Source organism: Castor canadensis, chromosome 16 (assembly GCF_047511655.1).
Source record: "Castor canadensis chromosome 16, mCasCan1.hap1v2, whole genome shotgun sequence".
NCBI classification, from domain to species: Eukaryota; Metazoa; Chordata; class Mammalia; order Rodentia; family Castoridae; genus Castor; species Castor canadensis.
The window spans coordinates 52,218,760-52,243,369 of NC_133401.1; the positions used below are offsets into that span (position 1 = coordinate 52,218,760).

Sequence of the window (24,610 nt, forward strand, 5' to 3'; positions counted from 1 at the left end):
GTTATATTTTTCTTTCCGTGTAGGATTTGAACCCAGGTCCTCACATGTGCTAGGAAACTGCTGTGCACCTAGCTGTATCCTCAAACCCAGCTACTTATTTCTGTACGGTGAGAATATGTAAAATTGACTCTTTTAGCATTTTAGGTATGCAATACATTATTATTAAACTATAGTGATTATGCTATCAATGAGGTTTTCAGAACGTGTATGCCCTTGACCAATACCTCTCCTTTTCCCCACCCTCAGCTCCTAGTAGCCACGCCTCTTCTCTGTTTCTATGAATTTGAATTTTTTAAATTCCACATATAAATGAGATCACTCACTGTTTTTATGTGTCTTATCTTTTTTTACTAACTGGCTGTGAAACTGTTGGCCAGGTATTTAAGTTTATTTTTAGATTCATTAACTACTAAATTTAGATCATATGAACTCCCTGATCAAGTCATTGTTCTCCTAATATACGGTCTGACATATAATCAATAAATGATAAATGATGTTAGTTTCTTCTGCATACTGAAAATAAGTCAAACCTAAAATTAAGGTGTGTTAAATCCAAGAGTTTTCTACCAACTGGCCATGAGGGCTGTGGTCAATGAGTAAGACCTTGCACTCATGTATGTGCAGGAGAAGATGGTCATAGAGGAGGAAGTGCTGTTGACGAGGAGCCAATGTCCTTACAGGGTGTGGAGAAAGACACCAGCCACAGTGGAATGACTGCATGGTTTGTCACAGTGGAGACGCTAGAGTCTTCTCTGACATGGTGGGATAGGTACTTTTGCTGTGTTAGTCTCATGTATTCTGCACTTAACAAATGTCACTGTTTGATTGTCTGGATGAGTATTTCACCAAGAGCCCAGCCCAGGATATCAGAACATCTCATGGATTTACTCATTCTTTTAGGAACACAGAACGTCCTTGATGTTGGAACCAACAAAAGTCTCAGGAGTCTTCACAAATGCCAGTTCATACTCCCCTGTGACATTTGGGGATAAATAAAAATGACAGTAGTGGAAGGCTGTGGAATAAAGAGACTGACTAATACTACCCGAGACTCTGAAGGTTCTGCTGATTCAAGGTTCAGTTTATGTCTCTCAGAAGCTCCAATGGCTTCTTTTGTCACATGGTGTACAGATGCTGTTGTAAGCTGTAAGGATTTCTTAGTGGCATTAACTCCTCTGAATGCTTGCATTAGGAACTGGTGCTTGATTCATTTTTGCTAAAATTCGCTGGTCTTACCATTAATGTGGCCTGCCAATAGCATAACTAAAAATGCAATCAAAGGAGTAAGAGGTGCATACAATTTGAGGTAGTGGTGTTGACATGAAATATAGATGAAATCAAATGGAAATTGTAAGTCAGTTAGTAAAACACAATATTTTTTTTTTTACCATTCAGAATCCATGCCACTTGTATTATCATAAGATAAACTTACAAATAAGACATATCTTTCCTGTGTTTGTTGTGGCTTGTTCTGAAAAAAAAATGCAGATTTTTAATTTGTTTTTAGTAAAAAATAGTTTTAGAATTAATAAATATTAATAATAATATTATATTTTATTATAATAATATATTATTAATAACAAGAATTAATAAATATTAATTCATTTAAGAATTAATAGGTCTGGTGCCAGTGGCTTGCTCCTGTAATCCTAGCTACTTGGGAGGCAAAGATCAGGAGGATTGTAATTCAAAGCCAGCATGGGCAAATAGCTCGAGAGAACTTATCTTGAAAAAATGCACCACAAAAAAGGGCCAGTGGAGTGGCTCAAGTGGTAGAGTGCCTGCCTAGCAAGCATAAGGCCATGAGTCAAACCCCAGTACTGCCAAAAAGAGAAAAAAAAAAAAGAATATGTTTCATATACATAGCCTAAACCATTTCTCTAGCTTTTGGACTGCATTTCTAGAAATAAAACGTGTACATTTCTTCTGCAACTTTCTGAGGTTAGACTATTTATTTATTTAGTTTTGTTCTGGAGTTTGAACTCAAGGCTCACACTTGCTAGGCAGGTGCTCTACCACTTGAGACACTCTGCCAGCCCCAAATTATATTTTGTATGAATGAAAAGTTAGGAAAGAAATCTCCAAGAACAGTACAACCATTTTTGTTTGTGGGTGGCATGTCACACCTCAGGAATTCTGTCGCACTTGATTCCTGCTGATGTTCAGAGTCATCCACTGCTGGTGCACAGTGAAAGAAAAGTTAAATTGAAATGAGAACTGAGATCCCAGCTTGTCCTCTGCCACTAACCATTTTCCAGAGGTCAGCTAAACCTTATAGTTCCCTGCAACCGTGCAGCTCAGAGAGACCAGAAACGACTCAACTCAGACTGCATGTCTCATTTAGTACATGGTCTAGAGACTTTAACTAGCTTCTCTAAGACAAATTTGTTTAAGCAACAGACCTAAACACACAACACAGGTCTATTTTAGTACTATTTCCACACCACACAGAAATCACAAAGAATAAAGGAGCTCACAAAACACCAAGTAGAAAATAGTTTTTCTCTTTAAAGTAAAATATCACAAGAGGTATATATAGATGAATAATCTTACCAAATTCTGCACAGACCTGTTATTAAGTCATGGTCTGAAGACATATAGAACATGGATGAATTTAGTGCAGGCTCCCTAAGACTTCCCTAATGCCAAACTCATCACACTCATTAAATGTTTGCACAGGACAACTACATGGAAAACTGGAACCTGCTTCTTCTGTGAACTTGATTTTACCAAAGCCACTTGCAGAATCTCATGATGGCTTTGCTGCACAAGGGGGACAGTCCCCCAAGTCAGGAGGAGGAGTTTCTTTGGGTTATGGGTAAGTTTATCAAGCACCTAATCATTCTACATACCGATCCACATAGGCCTGGGCTTTGGCTGATTGTCCTTTGCTTTCTTTTCTGAAGTGTTTTCTCTTACCTTTCTTTTAAAAATGACTTTCAAGGTGAAGTTTAGATTTTTTAAGATAAATCTCATGCTTCACAAGGTGTTTCGAAGATCATCAGATCAGTATAATCTTTTCTTCATATTCTTGTAGAGAGAGTGTAAGGACAACCCCACAACTGCTGAATCCATTTCCAAGAACTGAAGACTCTTATATGTCCATAATCTTTATAAGACACACAGACATAACCATTGTCTCTCATTCCTGCTGTGCTCAGATCTCAGGTCTCCTAATTTGAATTTAACCTTCCTTTCACTCTGTGATGTTCATAGTGTATTTTTAATTCTCTGTACCAAAATTAATAATCATGTCTGAAATGATATCCTCAGTGACATTATACCTTGATGTTATCTATACCAAGGCACAATAATTGTATTCAGATGATACCAATGAAAGGCCATCTGTTGAATGAGCTAGCATGTCAGCAATTTTCTGGCAAATTACACAGCAAAAGTTCGATAAATTCTCCATTGAGTCTAACCAGCAAGGCTGTTCCAGCCACATTCCAGTGAGCTATCTGTTTTGTTTTACCCTCTCCTACATTTTTTTCTTATGTTGGTGAAAGCCATGAGCAAATACCAACTAAATTCGCAAATGACATACAATCAAGAGAGAAGAAATAACATATCGATGTTTGGAATCAAATTTTTGAAATCACGGGAGTTTGATTCTGCTTGTGGAAAGGACCAGGTGTGCAGGTGTACTGCTACAGAGGATTTCGCAGCTTCTCCTACAAACACCTACACTGGGAAGTTCTATGCCAGCAATGTCTGAGTGTGCTTTAAGGCTGTGTCAGTAAACATATAATGTTCATTTGTTTGTAGCAAGATCCTGATAGCCTCAGACTGGGGGCACAAATTATGACCAAATTGAATACAGAATAATTCCAAATAACAATTTATTTATTTGTTTGTTGTTTATACATTTATAATGTATACATTGTTCGGGCCGTCACTCTTCCCTGTCTCTTGCTCCCCTTCCCTCCCCCAACCCCCCACTTCCAGGCAGAACCTGTTCTACCCTTTTTTCCAATTTTGTTGAAGAGAAGACATAAGAGACAATAAGAAAGGCAGCATTTTTGCTAGTTTGAGGTAAAGATAGCTACACAAAGAAATTTCTAGTATTGCTTCCATCCACTTGTGTATTACAACCTGAATTGGTTCATCTCTACCAGATCTCTTCACTATTTCCTGGTCACCTTCCCATAGTGGCCTCTGCCCGTTTGAGATTACTATATTTGCTCCTCTACAGTGGGCACATCAAACTCTTTCAAGTTTTAACTTTTCTTCCCTTTCCGTATTCCTCCTGTACACGTTCTCCCCTTAGTGTGTGATCCATGTCCAATAATATTACTGCACCAAACAACAAATTAATATTTTTTAAATTCAGTTGTGCAAATATAAAATGAATAAACTTCTCTGTGTATTAGAGAATGGATTGCTTCATTAATACTCAATGAAACATGAGCCAGTCAAATAAGGATTCAAGAACTCAGGTTCAGAACGAAAAGGTAATCATAAAATTAAATTTTAATTTGTCTCTAGTAAGAGAGATAACTATGTTTGCTAAACAGAGTTAATACTGGGCAGATGTAAATCTCAGAGCTAGCATTCTAGTTGCTTCTTCTGTATCCCTTCATGTCAGCCTCACCCCAGTGCAGGTGCAGCTTTCTCAGATCTCCTTGGCTGGAGCAGCTCCTCTGTTCTCAGGGTTATTGTGAAGATAACTCAAAGCTTCAAAGTTAGGTTGAGGCTAGAAGGAACATGCCTCAAACTCTTGCCATACTTCCTAATGAATTTAGCGGAACACAGGAACAGTGGTCAATCAAGCATGAGCTCATCTTCTTCTGACCTCCACATTCCAGTGAGGAGGAGCATGGTAGAGACACTAGCATGGGGAGGGTGAAGCCAAGGGCTTGTAGGGTCACTGCCCTTGTACACTGCAGCTCTATAACCAAGCTGGAAGAGCCAGCTATCTCTGTGCATTCTTTCAAGGGAATCTTTGTAAACAGATGGTGTATGTTGATTGATTGATTGATAGTGTCATCTTCATTCTCAGGATGCCAGAGTTGGTTCCATCTCTCAAATCATCATATTAAGTGAAGTAAACCAGGCTCAGAAGGATAAATAATATTACTGCATCATTTCCCTCATATGGAAGCTAGACCTACAAGATAAACATATATATATATATATATATATATATATATAAATACACATATGCTCACACACATGTAATATAATATAGAGAAAGGTAGAGAGAATATAGTTGTAATAGTGGGTCTGAATAAGGGGACTATGAGGAGACATAGTCCTCAGTGGGGAGAGGAAATGAGAATGATAGAGTGAATAATGTTGAAACACATTGCATCTGTGCATATGAAGAGAGTATAACAGGGGAGCAGAGTGACAGACAGAATAAGTAATAGAAAGAGATTAATCTTATTAAAGTATGAGATATACATGTGTGAAACACCAAGGCAAAAACCCCCTTGAACAATCAATATAACCCCTTAAAAAAATGAAGAACAGAAAGATGGAAGAGGTCCTGTCTGGGGTAAAAGTCAGTGGGAGGTGGGACAGAGGGTGAAGGAGGGTGAATATGTTGGATGCACTTGGTATGTGAGTATGAAGATAGAACACTGAAACCTGTTGAAATTGTCCCAAGAAAGGGGAAGGAGGGATGAAGCAGTATGATGGAGGGGTGAGTCTAATTAAGATACATTGTAAACACATATATAAATGTTACAGTGTATCCCACATCTCAAAAATAAGATTGAGAAATAAATAAATATAATCACTTTGAAGTAAATTCTTCTTTGATATAAGCAAGTTGTAGTTGTGGCAAGACAAAGGACATTTGCAAGGATTATAAATGCCATTACTCTTTGTTTTTGACGTAGGAGGTTTTGAAAAATAGATAATCTTGTCATTCAACCCTTATGCTAATTCCACATGTAGCTTTATGTAAGACTTGGAAATCTATAATTTGAAGAAAAGATTAATTATGCTCTTCTAAGAAATAATTGGGCAATGGTGTGTTTTTTTTTTAAACCCACATCTAAATCCCTTTAACGACATTAAATTTCAGTATGCTCCAGTTCTTATATATCTGATTTTTGCAAATAACTTTGTTTACTTTATATGAATGTGATACAGCTTGTATCATCAATTATGAGATAAAAGTGAAATATCCAACCTCATTTGATATTCTGGCAAGTTTTTGCTGTGGTTAGTTTTGGATTAGAGCACCATGGAGTACAAATTAGCATAAAACATTTGGTGGCTTGTGTTAGTGATGTCAGGTACACAGTGACACTGTGGATTGTAGCATTTCTAGAGGAGCGAGTGCATTGATGGTACTTAACTTTATATGATGTGTACTTACCTATAATTTTATTTACTGTGCTCCAGACCTGTGCTGATATCCTAGCCGAGCTTTACACATGACATTGAGACAAGACGAGATGTTCTCTACCTGTGGATGTCAGGCCATCAGATTAGTTAACCTGATTACCTTGCCCAAATGTGGAGAAAAATTTAAAAGCTAGTGGTTCTGAAAAGACTAGTTCTGACTTATTTGATTTGGAATTCATCTAAATGTGGTATGAAATTAGATATTTGAAATAAAACCTGACCCTTTTTTTAAAAAAAAAATTGTATTCGGTCTTTCAGAGCTAGGTTCTCATGAACAATTTGCCTCGGCTGGCTATGAACTGCAGTTCTCCTGATCTCTACCTCCAGAGTAGCTAGGTTTACAGGCTTGCACCCTTCAAGCCCGACCTTTAATTCTTAGCTCTGCTGTTCACTAGTTATGAGATATCTTCTGCAAAAAGTAAGAATGATGCTTGGTATGTAATAATTCTGGGATGTGAAAAAGGAAGAGTGTTTCTGGTGAAGTAGCTTTGTTGATTCTAAAGTGCATTACAAGACATAGGACTCACCTTTTAAAAATCAATCCTGTTAAAATCTCACTATTTCATCGTGTTGAGTTTTGGACTGAGTGCAACTAACTTTACAGCTGCCTCATGCATGGATCACAGCCCATTCTGTGTTCTGTATAACATGGCATGGTAGGCTAGGGTGTTAACAAAGCAAGTTGATTGCCATTTTGAGTGCTTGTTTTCAACAAATGTGTAGAATTTTTTTGGCTTCATATCATTGAGTAGGGTCTTTTGCAGAGGTGTGCCTCTGGCTAATAGAAGCATTTTCAATCACTGATTTCAGAATATATACATGTATAAAACTGAGAAATTGAAGCACTCATTTCTTGTCTTAAAAGTGATTAAGTTTTAAGTATTCTATAGATGCATGTGCTTTAAAATTTAGATGCTTCAAAGGGGTATGCACTTTGTACCAGGGTTCTTCCATTTCCACCCTATGACTCTCCCTCCTTTTCCTGGGAAACAGTGACTTAACAGCTTCTATGTATTGTAAATGCAATTGTCAGAAACTCAACCAGAAAAGCACTCAACACTAGCTCATTCAGCGTTATGCTGTTTTAGGTTTTACTCTGGTCTTTGACAGATTACTCTTAAATTGACAAAAATAAAATTTTCCAATATTCTGAAATTCTGTCAATCTTTCTTTCTTCTCAGGTATGCTCAGCTGCTGGATAGTTTCAAAGTAAACAACTTCTCTGTAGCGTTCCATGCTTATCAGATATGTTTGCTTTATACTTTTGTGCTTATCATGATGTATACATCAGTATAGAGGAATAAATCCATTGTCTTAAGCCCAATATCTTACACATGCTGAAGATGTGTATAATGACACTCTCCTGTGGACATTTTTGGGCTTTTGATACAAGGTCATTGTGAGATGTTGAATTTTGGCCTCATTTCTTTTTCTGAAGCACTGTCTGCTTGTTTAGGGTCCTAACAGCCTGCTTGGCTCTCAGGACTTCCACCTAAGGGCCTGGCCTTGTCTTGGTTCTTCTGTTCTCTTTCCTGACCTGTGCTTTGCAGTCACAGTGGACTTTCATCAGAATGTTTCCTGGGATATACAGAGCTCACATAGGGGAAGACACCATTCATACAACTTATTACCATCTAAGGGTCAGTCTTGTTCAGCAACTGAACTATCTCCTTGAAGCAAGCCCCGTCTTCACCAGGTCCACTCCACTGCTTACCTATCCCAACTTGGGTCCAGCATGTCTGTTAGCAGCAGATGCAGTTGCTAGTGCATTTTTGATATAATATGACAAAAGTTTTAATGCAATTAATGAATATACTAGAACCCTGCAGTTTCACATGCCGTGTAGTCACCTGCCAGACAGCTGGTTGTGATGTAATTCCTTCTGTGCCTATCACTCACCTTTGGGGATGTGTGAAGAACCCAGAAAAACTGATGCAGATGGAGGCAGAGAGTGCACAGCAATGACAGAGATCCTAATAGGGTTGTTTTTGAAAAATATAGGTCTCTAGGTTCCAACTTGGAGATTCTAGATCAATAGAGTTGAGATACAGCTCAAAGAATACATATTTACAAAGCTCTTTGGGTAATAAAGGTTGTGCAGTTAATGGGAAATTACTGCCCCACAGAGCAAGTGATGAACTTTCTGTCTTTGGTTATGATGAGATAATTATGGGGAAAACTTTCCTGAAGGAAACCAACATGAAGTCATCCAAGAAAAATGGCTTTTTAATATTCTCTATACAAAAGAATATGAAGAACCAGTTCTTCACTTCAGTCTTCCCACATTTTCCACCACCGAGGGAAACAATTCCGTTCAGAAAATACTCCTGGATATTTGTTGATGTATCATCCATGTTGTACATCATAGCACATATGCTTTTATAGGTTTTTTTTTTTAACGTTTGTAGTGAGCAGGATAATAAGTGAGAATTACACATTCTATGATGACTACAGACTATGTACAACCACAAATAATTTTTAAATAGATTCTTTTGCTTTGGGGCAGAAAGATTTAGACATTAGCTGTCTGGTGTACTAGATTACTTGTCAGAGCTGTCTCAGTAGAAGTTTTGTGAAATGAATTTAGTTAATTTTAGGAAGTCTGTGAAATATTTTTAGGATACTGATTTCTGACAAACATGATAGAATAACAAGCCACTTCTGAGATACTTGGCACTAGGTCCCTTTCTTGATGCTTCAGCTGGTGATTTTTTAAATTTCTGGATCATTATAAGATTCATTCTTTTCACTCATATTTTAATATCCCCATTGTGTATATCCCTCTCATCATTATCCTGTTTTTAAGGATTATTCACTTGCCCTTCTGTTTTTAAATATTTATAAACATTTTCCAGTGTACTAAGTTTTTCTGCAGAGGGATAAAGCACTTTTGTTGTTGTTATTGTTTTTAGACAGACTTCCACATGTTGCCCAGTCTAACCTTGAACTCGAGAGCCTCTTGCCTCTGCCTTCACAGTGGCCTGGACTACAGGCACCTGCCACTTGTGCCCAGCTACTCACAAAGCACTTTTTATTAATTGCTTACTTTATCTTCCTTATGCATTAAGATACTTTATTTTCTAATACATTCTTTTTAAAATCAGGCCAAAGGCCACAAGAGTGTTGGGCACACTGTGAGGGCACCTGTTGTGATACTCTGGGCAAAGGCAAGTTCGTTGGTTTGGTTAATCAGTGATGAGGATGGCTTCTCAACCTTTTGGCTAAGATCAAGTATAGTATCTGTTGTTATCAGTGATGAGGATCTGGGGTTTTCTGTTCAACACGAAATCTTTTGTCTTGAATCTTCAGAGACTGGGTGAGAATTTGCTCCACAGAATAAGCACAGACACAATTTGTTCATTTCATACAGATTTACTGCTTTGGAAGAGAAAATACAATAAATCTCACAATCTGTGAATTTAGAAACCCTCAAACTACACAAGAAGATGTCTATTCAAGGAGAAATCTAAAGATTTCTAGTTATACAAGAGATAAATATCACCCCACAGGGAGCAGCAGAAAAGGGTGATGGGTCATAGCATGTCCCAGTGTGGCCAGGAAAGGGGCGTCAGAGGCACAGAAATAAGACTGGCTCTTACAGTGTGGATAGACATCTACAAGGTAGAAAATAAAGAAGATGTCAAAGGAGTGATTGGAAGTAAGGAACCCATCTGGGAACAGCATGGAACGTCTGGGTGAAGAGAAATGGAAAGGAACAATTGTGGATAAAACCAGGGAGGTATTGCAACTTCTCTGAGACAAGTGACAGGAACTCTAGTTAAGAAGAAAATAGGGATTATTTAAATCGTGATGTTTTCAATTTCCAGGGATAAACTAAGCATGGTGGCACCTGCCTGTAATTCATGCTACTTAGGAGGCTGAACCAGGAAGATTGTGAGTTCAAGGCCAGCCTGGCAACATAGTGAAACTCTATTTCAAAAAACATTCAGGAATTGGATTCAATTTAGATATGACTTTAATAGGACACCTTTAGAATTATCCAGAACCTGTTTTCTGATACTGTTTCTTGATGTTGTTCCCGGGACTTTCTCAATGCCATGTTATAAGCCTTATATTGTTCACCTCCAACCTAAAGGAGGAGAACATTTCTTGGTACAGCCCATGGAAGAGAATTAAATGCTTCCTCCCAAAAGCTCCAGCGAAGTCCATAACTAAGCAGCTGTCCATCCCTGATTTCATTCCTACAGCCACTGCACTGCTGAAATTTGCATGAAATGAATTTGCAAGGGAAAACTTTGATACTGTTGTCAGAAGAAAGAGAGACATATGGTGAAGAAGTAGAGGTCCTCCGTAGGTGGATAAGTCCAACCAGATGTGCACTGGAGGGAATGAGTAGGCACAGTTCTTGGTGGATAGCTAGACACACAAGTGTCCAGCTTTGTCAAGGAAAACGCCTGAACTCATACAGGGGAAGACAGACACAACACTCCCATTGTAGCTTTATTTAGCATCCGGGTGCCAATCAAAACAAGAGTGTGCAAATACTTTGTTGTATATTCACAAAATGATATCACAAGCACAATGGTAGAATTACAAAAACATGCAAAAATATGAATAAATTTTAGTAAATTAAGTGAAGGAATGAATCCTCAAAGATTATAATCATTAATACTTTACTCATAAATGTAAGAACAGTTAAGTTTTTAAAACACATGATTTTTAAAGAATACAAATACAGTGCAATTGTACATAAATGTGTATGAGACAGAAAATAAACAGGCAAAGAGGATTGGTAATATAGGTAGCAATGTTATATGGTTTGGGGAAGATGGAATAAAGCAAGGTGACAGAGCATGTTACCTTATATATCCTCTATGTAGGAAGGAGGCATTTGAGAAGAAAACACATGGGAATGAGAGAGTGAGCCATGCCAATGATGATGGAGCAGATTTGTCCTGGATGGAAGGAGAAGTCAAATCCAACAGTAAATGCTGTGGGAGTGTGCCGGCTGTAGAGCTGGTATGTCCCCTGTGGAGTGGGTACAAGAAGGGAAGGTGAAACGTAAGATGGGAATGTCAGAGAGGGTTAGATCATGTCGCCACCAAGGCTCTTGTGAAGACCTGCCTATGAGCCTTAGTGAGACAAGAACCCTCTGGAAGGTTTTGATGGTTCTCAGAAGAAGTGCAAATGGCCAATAAATACATGAAGAAATGTTCAGCTTCCTTAGCCATGAGGGAAATTCAAAGCAAAACTACACTGAGATTCCATCTTGCCCCAGTCAGAGTGACCATCATCAAGAAAATAAAGAACAATAAATGCTGGCGAGGATGTAGGGAGAAAAGGAACTTTCATACACTGTTGGTGGAAATGTAAATTAGTGCAGTCACTATGGGATCAGTATGGCGGTTCCCCATAAAAACAGAACTCTCACATGGTCCTGCTATATTACTTCTGGACATACACCTGAAGGAATGTAAGTCGGCATACAATAGAGTCACCTGTACACCCATGTGTATAGCAGCACTACTCACAGTGGCTAAACTAGGGAATCAACCTAGATGCTTATCAACAAATAAATGGATAAAGAAAATGTGATATATATACACAATTGAGTATTATTCAGCTATAAAGAAGCCAAAAACCAGGCACCAGTGGCTTACACCTGCAATCCTAGCTATGCACAAGGCAGAGATCGGGAGGATTGTGGTTTGAAGTCAGCCCCAGCAAATAGTTCCATGATACCCTATCTCAACAAAATCTCAAAAAACGGCTGGTGGAGTGGTTCAAGGTGTAGGCCCAGAGTTCAAGATCCAGTACAGGAAAAAAAAAAAAAAAGCCATAAAGAAATAAAATCATGTTGTCTGCAGGAAAATGGATGGAACTGGAGATCATCATGTTAAATGAAATAAGCCAGCCTGAGGAAGACAAGTATCACATGTTCTGTCTCAGATTTGGGATCTAGATTCCCCCTATCAAAAATAATGAAATGAATGTAAAACTGGGACTGTATGAGAGGCGAGAACCAGTGGGAGGGTGAAAAGAAAGCATGATGGGGGTGAATAGGATAGAAATACTTTACAAGCATAAGTGAAAACAGAATAATGAAACCTGTTAAATTTTTTAAAGGGGATAAGTATGAATAAGAAAGAGCAAAAGAGGAGATCAGTTTGGTCAAGTTACATTACATCCATGTGTGCAAATATCACAATGAAACTGCATTATACAATCAATATACAGTAATTTAAAAAGAATTACTATGGATAATTTGTGAAGAAGTTGATGGAAAGATCAAGTGTGGGATGATGGAGGTCAGAGTTCCTTTAGAGGGCTTAGAGTCATCCAAAACAGAGACGATGGTGCCTTGGGAGAGAATGATCTGATGAGCGGTCACTTAGAGCAGCGTGGTGACTTGTAATTATTTTATTGTGTATCACACAGATTTGGATTCAAGAATAGGGAGAGGCAAGGCCCAAAGCTGGGTAGTTGTGCTTTCCGGGGTCTGAACTAGGGTTCAGTTGAAGGTGTTCAGCTGGTGGCTTGTCAGATGGATCACAGAAAGCTCCTTACACAGGACCAGATCTGTGTCAGGACATTCAGAGACTATGCTCAACTGAGTCCTTCTCCTCCATGGAGCCTCAGACCTCCCCACTGACTTTCCAACATGATTTCCAGACAGTTCACTTGGACTTTATGATTTCTAAGAGCAAGTTCCTGTCCAAAGCCTGGAAACTGTTGGACAGTTCTGCCTTGTGCTATTGTCTGTAAGAAAAGTAAGTGAAATAAGACAGACTCATAATGACAAATACATTAATTTCACATGTTCTATCTCACATGTGGAATCTAGACCTAAAAAAATGAATGACATGAGTGTAAACTAGGACAGTTTGAGTGGGGGAACCAGTTGAGGGGAAAAGTATGTGGTGATGGGGTAGAGTGTGTTGTCTGTGTCTGTCTTTGTTTTTGCCTTTTATTTCTCTCTCTTCCTATGTGTGTTTCCAATGTTGAAACATGGTTTTACTATGCTACAACAGTGTGGTACATTAAGATCATAGGGGATGAAATCTGATGAATCTAAGTTCAGATTGGCCATGTCATATAGAGCAAGTTAATTGATCTGCTTTCTCACCTATAATGTGGGGCACAGAGCTCCTTTCTCGTAGGGCGTTTGGCCATTTGAATGAGGCAGTGAACACAGCTCTGTGTCCCATATAACCTCAGTTACTGTCAGCTGTGTGGGTAGAACCCGCAGTCATGTTTATTATTGCTTTTACCCTGTGTATCTCTTTTTGATTGATTGATTCACTTATTATTCATTTGCCACTTTTTGCTTCACTCACCTTTTTTTTTCTATTTCCAAGCTTCTAATTGTTATTTTAGATAAAGTAAAATCACAGCATTTTACATAATTACTATGTAATTTAAAGCTTTTCTCTTTTGTTTCAAATCTGTAGGATATGCACTTCACAGCCGCATGTCATTTTCCTGTTTTCTGCATTTCAGACAGACATATGCACGTTAAAAATAGATAAAAATGCACAGAATAAAGATAATTTGGTCAAAATAGGGCTCCTCGGGAAAGAGGCTTGGATCTGATACTATGTATCTATAAACAGTGTGTCCCATTTGTGTTCTTTACATGCTTAATTTTTTTTTTCAGAACTGGGATTTGAACTCAGGGCCCACACCTTGAGCCACTCCACCAGCCCTTTCTGGTGATGGGTTTTTTTCGAGATAGGGTCTCAGGGAACTATTTGCTGGGGCTGACTTCAAACCACAATCCTCCTGATCTCTGCCTCCTGAGTAGCTAGGATTACAAACGTGAGCCATCAGCGCCCAGCCTTCATGCTTAATTTTAGAAGGACATATTCATGGGTTGTATGGGCAGGTATTGATATTTTTAAGAGAATTTTTATTTAGTTTTCTTTATGATACGTGATAGTTGTACACATTACAAGGTACAGTGTGATTGTTTGATACAATGTTTAATGTCAAGTTAAGGTAACTAGCATTTCCTTCTCCTCACCCTTTGATAGAAGAACTGCCAACCTATTTGTGGCCATATAGTCTGCTCAGAAAACTGTATATGAAGAGAAGTGGTTAAATTCTCTTTCCCCCCCTTGTTAGAGGTATTGGAATTTGAACTCAGGGCCTCAGACTTGTCAGGCAGATGTTGTAGCGCTTCAGCCACAGCCCCCAACCCTCTAAGTAAATTTTAATGAATAGTTTATTGGTTTGATCGATGGGTTTGATGTGTCATTTGAAAAGAAAAGAAGAATCAGGGGTGGTCTAACTTTTTTATCTTAGCAGCTGGAGAAAAGCAGTTTATACTCATTGAGACGGATCCTTGTGGGAAAGAAGATCAGAAATTCTAGACTGCAGATGTAAACTCTGACTTGTCTGTTACATCACCATTGTGTCAGACATTCAGTCTGGGCGTTCAGGAGAGTGGTCTGAGCAGAGCACTGTGTATATATATAGATGATAGTTAAATGAATGTGTCTAGAGGAGTGTCACTTAGGGAGAGAATGAGTGGAGGAGGGGAGAGATCCAATTAATGAGCCTGAGGGAACTTCAGACCTTAGTGATTACAGAAACCAGCAGGAGCAGATAAATAACTAAGAAAGAGTAGAACAGCAGACAAAGAGGCCTAGGAACCTAGAGAAACTATCTGAAGGAACAGGAAAGGATCAAATTGCCACACACTGCTGACTGCATGAAATGAGACAGAAAATTGAATATAATTTGGAAACTGGAACCCATCTGTGACTTTTATAGGAGCTAAGTTTTTGAGTCAGGAAAAAAAACAGATGGAAATGATGTAAAACAAAATGTGAGGACAGTAAATGGAGAAAGGAAACGGGACCAGCCCTTCACACATGTCCTGGTGTGCCTGCATCTACCACCTTCTGTCCCTTCTCCATCTCTGACAGAGGTTAACTCCAGGGTCACCATCATTTGCAGCAGCTTTAGGACCATTGCTGACTGTGATGTCTGTGCCCTTTAGTCTGAATTAATATTGAATTATGTTTCTACTGCATATATTTCTATTTATCTCCCTCTTCCGCTGCTAAATGTCTGGGAGGTTTCATCACTTTGAATTAAAATTCTTGATTGGACATATTTTCTTAGCATTATGTCTAAATGGCAAGAAGAATAAATTCCAGTTTCAAACCCCTGAGAAAAAAATGAATTTGAAAGCCTCCGGGCTTAAGTTTCTCAGCTGGCATTTGCACCATCACCTGTTGTCTTGATTGTTCCTGCCTGAATTTTGTAGGCATTGCATGTAGAAAAGTTCACAGGGAGCAGATGGAACAGAGTGAATACTGACCGGGCAGAGTTACCTGGCTGTGCAACTCAGCTGGACGGTAAGGATATTAGTGAAGGGAACATCAGTAACACCTGCTCTACAAGGCAGGTGAGCCAAGTAGGTGCTCTGCCACCTGTGGCTCACCTGTCCCCTCAGCATGCTTTCTGTGATTGAAGTAGAAATTATGATTGTTGCTGGTTTGCAGATCAGAAATTGAGACTTAGTGAGGGTAAATGATGTGTCCAGGGTCCCACAGCCAACTTGTGCAGGGTTAGCATGGGAGGCAGCAGAAGCCCTGGCCTGTGAATACCAACTCTCTACTCTTTCCTAGCTGGAATTTCATTTCAGGGAAGAAAGGATCATAACAACTTATCTACTTATCACTTGTTTTTGAGAAAGAACCAGAAATAATAAGAGTATATTTTAAAAATATAGTCCTATACAATTTTAAGATATTTCTACAGTGAAGTTTGAAATACATTGTTGTAACTCTCTGGTTGACCCATTCTTTTAAGTTTGCTGATTGCCAGTACTTTTACTTTGGTTTAGTCTTTATTTTATTTTTTGGGTGATACTGGAGTTTGAACTCAGGGCCTCCTGCTTGCCTCAGGCAAGTGCTCTACCAATTGAGCCATGCCGCCAGTCTTCTTTGCTTTATTTTGTTTTTAGATAGGTCCCCAGACTGTGATCCTCCTACCTCTACCTCCTGAGTAGCTGGAATTACAAGCATGTGACACCATGCCTGCCCCCTTGCTCTATTCTTGAAGGTTTCTGGTTATCTAATTTTAGTGGTTAGTTAAGTGACTTTTCTTTTGGTCTTTCATACCTAAAGCCAAGTGATTTATATGTTCCCTTTTCTACAAATATGTCACATTATTAATAAGTATAAAATTTTATAAGACTTTGTAAATAATATTGGCTTGCCTAGTTTTCAAAGTGATTCTCAACTGTATTGTTTTTAAGTTAAAAATAGAACTTAAAGAAGCACACACAGCATTTAAGAGATAAAAGTTTTTTCTTGATTTTCAATACGTGTTTAAGTTCATATTCAATTTATAGGCAAATAATAGGAAGAAGTAGTCAAATACTGACTTTTTAGAAATTTAAACTCTCTTTTATGTGTGAAGTTAGGTAAGCTAATTTGCCTTTAATTTGCTTTTGATCTGGTCTTATTTCACAGAGAGGAATACAAGTTAAAGGCACCTAAAGTCATTTAGCTTCTCTTTCTACCATTTTAAGAATTCTGCAAGGTTATAAACCTAAAACAAATGCAGTAATGTTATTGGACATAGGTCACACACTTGGGGGAGAATGCATACAGGAGAAATAGGGAAAGGGAAGGAAACTTAAAACTTGAAAATGTTTGATGTGCTCACTGTAGAGGATCGAATATAGTAATCTTAAACTGGCAGAGGCCTCTATGGGAAGGTGATCAGGAAGTAGTGAAGGGGTCTGGTAGAGATGAGTCAATTTGGGTTGTAATACACAAGTGCATGGAAGCAATGCTAGGAATCTCTCTGTATAGCTATCTATCTCAAGCTAGCGAAAACTTTGTCTTTCTTATTATTGTTTATGTCTTCTCTTCAAGAAAATTAGAGAAGATGGCAGAGCAGGTTCTGCCTGGAAGCAAGGCGGGTAGGGAAGAAGTGGGGGACAGGGAGGAGAAATGGTCCAAGCAATATATGCACAAATGAGTAAGTGAATAAACAATAAAAAAGAGAATTCCGCAAAATACATAAAGTCACACATTAAAGGGTATTCTGAAATGCTTCTGTAAGCACGTGTTCCATTTTCTGAGTTTTCCAAATGATTAAAAACCTGGAATTAACGTTACAAGTCTATTCAGTATCAGTCTGAATAATTCAGAGTGCACTGTTTGGAATTTAAAGATAGTCTAGTAACCTAGAACAGAGATGAAAATTGATGCAGAATCTGATATATGCAACCTGGGTGGTTTTTTTGCAGCACTGGGGTTTGAACTCAGGATATCACACTTGGGAGGCAGATGCTTTACTACTTGAGCTACTCTGCCAGCTCTTTTTAATGTTGGGTATTTTCAAGGTAGGGTCTGTTTGTCTGGGCTGGCCTGGAACCGTGATTCTTCTAATCTCTGCCTGCTGAGTAGCTGGGATTACAGACGTGAGCCACCAGCTCCTGGTGGCATATGCAATCTAGAAGTTGTTTATACTCAGGAGTTAGTCTGTACTAGAATCCTCCAAAGGTGTTGGGCCCCATCACTCTTCAAGAGCACACCACTGTGTCTACTTGGTGATGCTGTGTCATCCTGACTCCACATGTGCTAGCAGAGCATATTTGGTCTCCCAGACAAATAGCCATGTTTACCCTAAATTAAGAGAATTCATGGATAAAATGGATTTGAGAGAAGTGGTTTGGTTTTCTTCCTCTATGTTTCTAATTCCAGCCTTGTGAATCACAACAGGTAATCAAATAAAAGGCCCAATTTTTCCTTTCTACTGACTTTTGAAGCACTTCTAAGAACTTTTATAGGAATGTTCCTTCGGAAATAGAAGTTTTGCCATACATTACACCTGAAAAATAGAATTTTTGAAGAATACTATTTAGTGTTTAATAGTTTGGCTAATATACTAAACAGTCAGAGGAAAGTACAATAAAAAAGCATAATCCCAGGGCAAGAATTGATGCTTGTTGAGTAGAAATCCTTGAATTTCCAAAACAGTGATTTTTTTTTAAATGGGGCCAATGTTAAAATTTGATGTTATTATTGTAGTAACTGCCAGGTATTGTGATGCACTCCGGTAATATTAGCACTCAGAAGGTTGAGGCAGGAGGACCAGGAGTTCAAGGCCAGCCTGGGGTAAGACTCTGTCCCAGTGTGCCCTCCTCCAATGTTGATTTTGTTCTCAGATTTTTAAAATTCTGCTTTGTTCTGTGATGAAAATATGCAAATTAGTGCACTTAGATATTTACAATTATTTTGATTTTATATATAAATATTGAGTAATAAAACTTTATTACTAAATGTTTCATAAACAAAGAATCCAGTGGCATTAGTAAACCATTCATTCAAGACTTATTTATAGAGTACAGGCAGTATGCCAGTATGATGGTAGATGCTATAAGACCTCAAACTCTGTATTTTCCAAAAATCTGATGAAGTCGTGCATTAGGAATATAATTGGCATGTAGTGTTATAGGAAATAAATTCATCCTCAAAGTGCTTTCTAAAAACATCAGAATTATCTTTAATACTCATTGTCTTCCATAATAAGCTGAAGCTGTGACTCAGAATTTCTGCAGATGTGGAGAAAGTTACTTCTTTTCAATAAATATTTGCACATTGTTTGGATATAGAATGGAAACAATAAACACATTTTGGACCTTAATTCTGTCATTGAAAGAAAAGACATTACAATGATTTTTGGCTCTTAAATGAAAGATTTTAGAAGACAGAGTATCTTAATGACTTGTACAAATACAGTTTGAAAATTATAGTGAGTTCTAACCATAACTCTAAATAATGGTAGAGTTCTGTACTAAGCTCTAACATTAGTAAATTGGACTAAATGAATATGAGCTATACTGTGTAATAAAAAAATAACATTATGAAGGGAGTGAAACAGCAAGGCACTGATAGTGAGAGAGATGTGTGGTGTGTGTACTTGAGAAAGGACTTGTCTCCAGGATATATGTCCAACAACTCAGTAACAATCCCAATAATAACAATGCTGACACCATATCCAAAATGTTCAAAGGATGTGAGTGGTCACACTACATAGAGAAAATCCAAATGACCAACAAAACATGAAGAGCTACTAAATTTAATTAGTCAAAAAGATGCACAAATGAAAGCAGCTTTATAGTCATTCTGAACACTCAGTAGAATGAGTAAAGTGGGAAGAGTAGATGATAAGAGGTATGGTAGATATGGATCAACTAGAATTCTCCTACATTGTTTGTAGAAATATAGATCATTACAGGGACTTTGAAAACTGAGTTGTTGGAGCGTTCTACTATACATGATATTTTATGTATAGTAGAATTATCCAAATTGGCGAAAAATTGATAGTAAGCCAATTGAACATCAATAGTAGGATGGATAAATTGTCATAAAGGGAATAGTACATAGCAAAGAGAAAAAACTGCTTGGAAATTATAGTTTAATCCTATGAATTTAAAATATTGTACCCATTATAGTGAGCAAAAGAAGCCAGTGACAAAAGATGCCTTAATTTATATAGACTTTGAAACAAAAACACTTTATTGAAACTATAGAATTGGGCATGAGAACCCTGGTGATTTTTTTGGGGGGTGGTGATATAGTAACAGAAAGATCTTTAGGGGAAGTATGTAGTATGGCCCGCAGTCTATTAGGGGAACTGAAAGGTGTCATTCATAATCTATTAGGGGAGGTGTAGGGTGTCATTCATAGTCTATTTTTTGAATTGCCTGCTGTTGCTGAAGTGTCCTCACTTTGTGAAAATCCAGAATGTTCTGCGTGTTATTCTGAATGCACAGTGCACCACAATAACATATGTTAATTAAGGTTAGAAAAATAAAGGAGAAATATTCGCAGTTAATATATTGCCCAGACTGACTCCTCTCAAAGAAATGGCCCAACAGTTTTTCTGAGGGTAAGAAAAGTCCTTTTTTTACACTGTTCATTTCTGGTTATTGTCTTAAATTGAGCTATAATCCTTTAATCATGCTACTATTTTGTTCTTGGATTTTTGCCTGGCAAATTGGGAAAATAGAATTAATTTGAAAAATAATGACTAACAATGAATCTTTAAAATTACGAAGATTCTTTGGACCTTTGCCTTGGGAAATCTTACCACTTCTTTAGGATATCTGTATTAACCTCCCTGGTGCACTGATAGGTTTCTGGTCTTAGCATATTCTCTGTTATTTCCTCAGGAGACTTCCTTTACCTTTTGTTTTTTAAATTCTTTTATTTGCTGTATATTATGCTTTGCCACTACCTTAGTACTTCCTATCATGAAGGTTAATTGCTTTCTTATTAATATTTAAGAATTTCTGTGCTTAATAAAAGAATTTGTGTGTATGTGTTATAATTCATGTATAAAAGTGGAAGTGTTATGTGTAGATGTTTAGAATTGGAGCTTTATAAATTTAAAGCTTTGTACTGATTTAGAAACCAAGGGGAGATAAACTTGATCTGGTTGCATTCATGACCCAATACTTTACTAAAATAAACAGGTCTATCTACTTGTTGGGTTGTCTCTACTGAGATGGAAATATGTGAATTTATACCTGAAAAAAATAAAGTTGTGTCAAGTGTATATCAGTTTTTATGAGAGTGGAGATATATACTTTGCAGTATGGGATCTGCAGGGAGCTAGGAATTTTATCAGGTGGAGCCAAAGCTTAACAGAAATGATGATGATGGTGGTGGTGATGTGGTAGTTCATATATTTTAGCAAGTTGTCCCTGTTTTCTTGGCTTCTATCTCACAAGTGCTCCTCCGCTTATAGATGATGACAATGGCGATGGTGGTAGTGGTGGTGGTGATGTGGTGGTTCATATATTTTAGCCAGCTGTCCTGTTTCCCTGGCTTCTGTCACATATCTTGGAGTGCTCCATATATAGATGATGGTGGTGGTGGTTTACATATTTTAATGAGCTGCCCTGTTTTCCTGGCTTCTATTTTCTAAGTGCTCCTCCACTTATAGATGATGTCCTTCCTCATATATAGGTATTCCTTCCTCACAGGTAATCCCTTATGTTCCCTTTCTACTTCATCTGTAAAAATATAATCATTTTTATTCAAGGGAAAAGTGTTGTTTCTCTTTACTCCAGGTTTACCAGGAGGGACCTGATTTCACAAAGCAATGATTGGCTGGAATTAGGATCAGTAAGTACTTTGTGGCTCTCTACTGTCCCACATGGTTAATCGAATATTCCTTAGAAAATATTACTTAAAATAGATTACTAGAAGAGAGGTGTCCCACTCTTAGACTTTCTGTGCCATTTGAGCCATACACTTCTTTACTTTAAGTAGGGAAGTTCACTACATTATATTTTATTTATTTTGTGCTTTTTCTTTTTCCCCACCACCACTTGATTTAATTATTTTACAAGGATAAAACAGAATCAACTATTTTTCATTTTAAAATACCTCACTGATTTATAGAAACTTAAAGTTTTTACATATTAAGGAAGTGCCAGGTGGTGAAAAAATTTCAAAATCCTTTCTTCTTGCTCTTTGAAATGTGCCGTAAGTTATTGTCACCTATAATTACCACCCAGTGCAGCAGAACTCCAGGATTTCTTCCTCTTGTTGCTTAGTTCCCATGAATTCACCTTTCCCACCCTCCCACAGGTCCTGTCCACAGACTCTGGTAACCACCATGCTACTGTCAACTTCTGTGAGGTCAGCTGTTTTGGCTTTCACATATGAGTTAGATCATGTGGCAATTGTCTTTCTGTGCCTGGTTTACTTCACTAAACAAAATGGTCTCCAGCATGTAAGAATCAGCTTAGGTTGTGTCCTTTCTTTCAAAGGATTTAATCAGTATTAACTGCCTCACTAACTGGCTTCCCATTTGCTTGCTTCATAGACTCTGCTTAATGTGATAAAAGTTTCTATTAAGAACAAAAGGTTGTTTTCCTTACCCAGTCCAGGACAAAATTCTGCTGGATGCTCTAGTTCTGGAACTGATAACCTAAACCGGTTATTGCTTCCCTGAACTTTCAAACTTCTTTGTCCCCAAAGCCCCCTCCTGACCTGGCCCCTTTCCAATTAGCCAACCATAAAGTCTGCAAATCTGAAATCTGACCAATCCAGGCAAGGGGCAGCATTGTGTTAGAGATAAAACCTGAGACCATGTCCCACCTGGTGTGCTTGCTTCACAGACTGTCTGGTGAGCATCCTTCTATAGAAGTAAATTTTGCCTTGCCTACTGTCTTGTGACACCCCAATGTTTTAACGATATTTCTAACAAGTTCTATCCTTATTGTTGCAAATGGTAGAATTTCTTTCTGTTTTTATAGCTGAGTGATAATCCATTGTTTATGTGTATCATCTTTGCTTTGTTCTTCATCAGTTGATGAGTACTTAGATTTTTACCATTTCTTGCTGATTGTGAACAGTGAACATGGAGAGAAGGTGTCTCTTCAACATAATGATTTCAGTTCCTTTGGATATATGCACAACAGTGGATTACTGGATCATATGGTAGTTCTATTTTTAATTACTTTTTTCTTCTTTTTGTGGTGTTGGGGATTGAATTCAAGGCATTGCACATACTAGGCAAAGTGTTCTACCATCGAGCTATATCCCCAACCCTGATTTTTAATGTTTTAGGAGGAACCTTCATGCCATTTTCCATAGTGGCTTTGTTAATTGAGATTCCCACCAACAGTGGATAAGGGTTCCCTTTTCTTCTCATCAATGCTAGAACTTGTTAGGTTTAGTCTTTTTGATATTAGCCATTCTTGCTGGAGTGAGGTGATGTCTCATTGTGGGTTTGACTTGCATTTTCCAGATGATGAGTGAATATTGTATCATGTACTTTTGACCATTTGCACATCTTCTTTTGAGAAATGACTGTTTATTACCTCTGTTCCCATTTTCAATCAGGTTATTTGCTTTTTTGCTTTTGGGTTTTTGGAGGTCTTTGTATACTCTGGATATCAATCCCTATCAGATGTGTACACTGCAAATATTTTATCCTACTTTATGGGTCCTCACAGCACTGTTGATGTTTCCTCTGTTACACAGAAGCTTAAAAAATTTTTTTTAGCTTGGTGTAATCCAATCCATCTGTTTTCACTTTGGTTTCCTGTGCTTTTGGGGAGAAACAACAGTTTGTTCAGTTGCTCCACTCTGAGCAATGCATAAATGATAATCAAAATGTGTAAAAAAAGAATATGTTAATATCCATTTATAAATCAGGCATCTCTTATGTGTTGTGCCTTATAATAATGTGTTCCTCACTTTATCTAGGAGAATATTAGTGAAAACCTGCCACCCATTTTATACTGTGATAGCACCTATTCAGGTGCCATATGTATATTCATATATATATATATATATATACACACACACATTGCTATAACACCTGTGTACAGTGAGGGTGAATTTAATGTGTAAGTTGATTGGGCTATAGGTGCCCAGATATTTGGTCAAACATTATTCTGGGTGTGAAGATTTAGCATTTGCCTTGATAAACTGCGTAAAGCATGGTGTTCATGCTAGTTTAGGAAGTCTTCATCTGCCATGTTGAAATCCCAAGCAGAAAAGACCCATCTTTGGTGAGTAAGTGGGAACTCCTGCCTGACTGTTAACTTCCCAGCTTCACATTCAAACATAAGTGACAGCTGTCCTTGGATTTGGAGCCTGCTGTTTTTGGAGTGGAACTCAGCACTGTGAGTTGTCCTGGCTTTCATGCTTGAGGTCTCTGACTGGTGCTTACATCATCAGCTCTCTTGGATAAATAGCTTATTGGTTCTGTTTCTCTGGATAACCCTGATACAAACATTGTTTTTTTAAGATTTAATGCTCCTGTGTTGAAAGACTATTTTTTAAAGCATGGGTGAATTCTAGAAAATAGTTCAAAGTTGGTGAATAATTGCATATTCTTGTGAATTCACATGAATGTAACTCACATATAACTATATATAGCCTGTACACAGACAAAAGCAAAATGTGTTCCAAGGATGTGCTTTGAAATTTTAACAAAGAAATCAAGCAGGAAGATTTTTAAAAATTTTCATCCAGCTGTCTTTGTATAAAACCTTTGCTCATCTTTGGAGGTCACTAGAATATGAAATCTCAGTCAGGGGAGGCTGTGAACTCTGAAAAATAAACAGAGAGGCACAGAGAGAGATATGAGCCTTCATACCTCATCATCTTTAAATGATACGTGATTGGCAGCTACTTTACTTCAGTTTTGAAAAAATAAAATAGGAGCAAAGAAATAGCATCAATGTTTCCTTCAAGATAACTTCTAGTTGCATAGATTTCTTCTTTTTTGAAAC

General features: G+C 37.8%; 1 protein-coding gene and 1 non-coding gene across 6 annotated transcripts in view; both read left to right on the plus strand.

The window, feature by feature from the left end:
* The window catches only part of LOC109676573 (protein Largen), a 218,894-nt gene that overhangs the window by 53,890 nt on the left and 140,394 nt on the right, over window positions 1-24,610 (plus strand). The window contains exons 2-4 of one of the 5 annotated variants that reach the window (XM_074057031.1): window positions 24-107; window positions 901-1,075; window positions 2,680-2,818. The exons of 3 other annotated variants lie outside the window; for them this stretch is intronic. The gene's annotated coding sequence lies outside the window, so the exon portion shown is untranslated. Of the gene's footprint in view, window positions 1-23; window positions 1,076-2,679; window positions 2,819-24,610 lie in introns of all 5 variants that reach the window. One more of the 5 variants, XM_074057033.1, reaches the window with a different exon arrangement.
* LOC141418251 (U2 spliceosomal RNA) lies at window positions 9,562-9,761 on the plus strand. Its single transcript, XR_012442938.1, has one exon. It is a non-coding gene; the product is annotated as a U2 spliceosomal RNA (small nuclear RNA).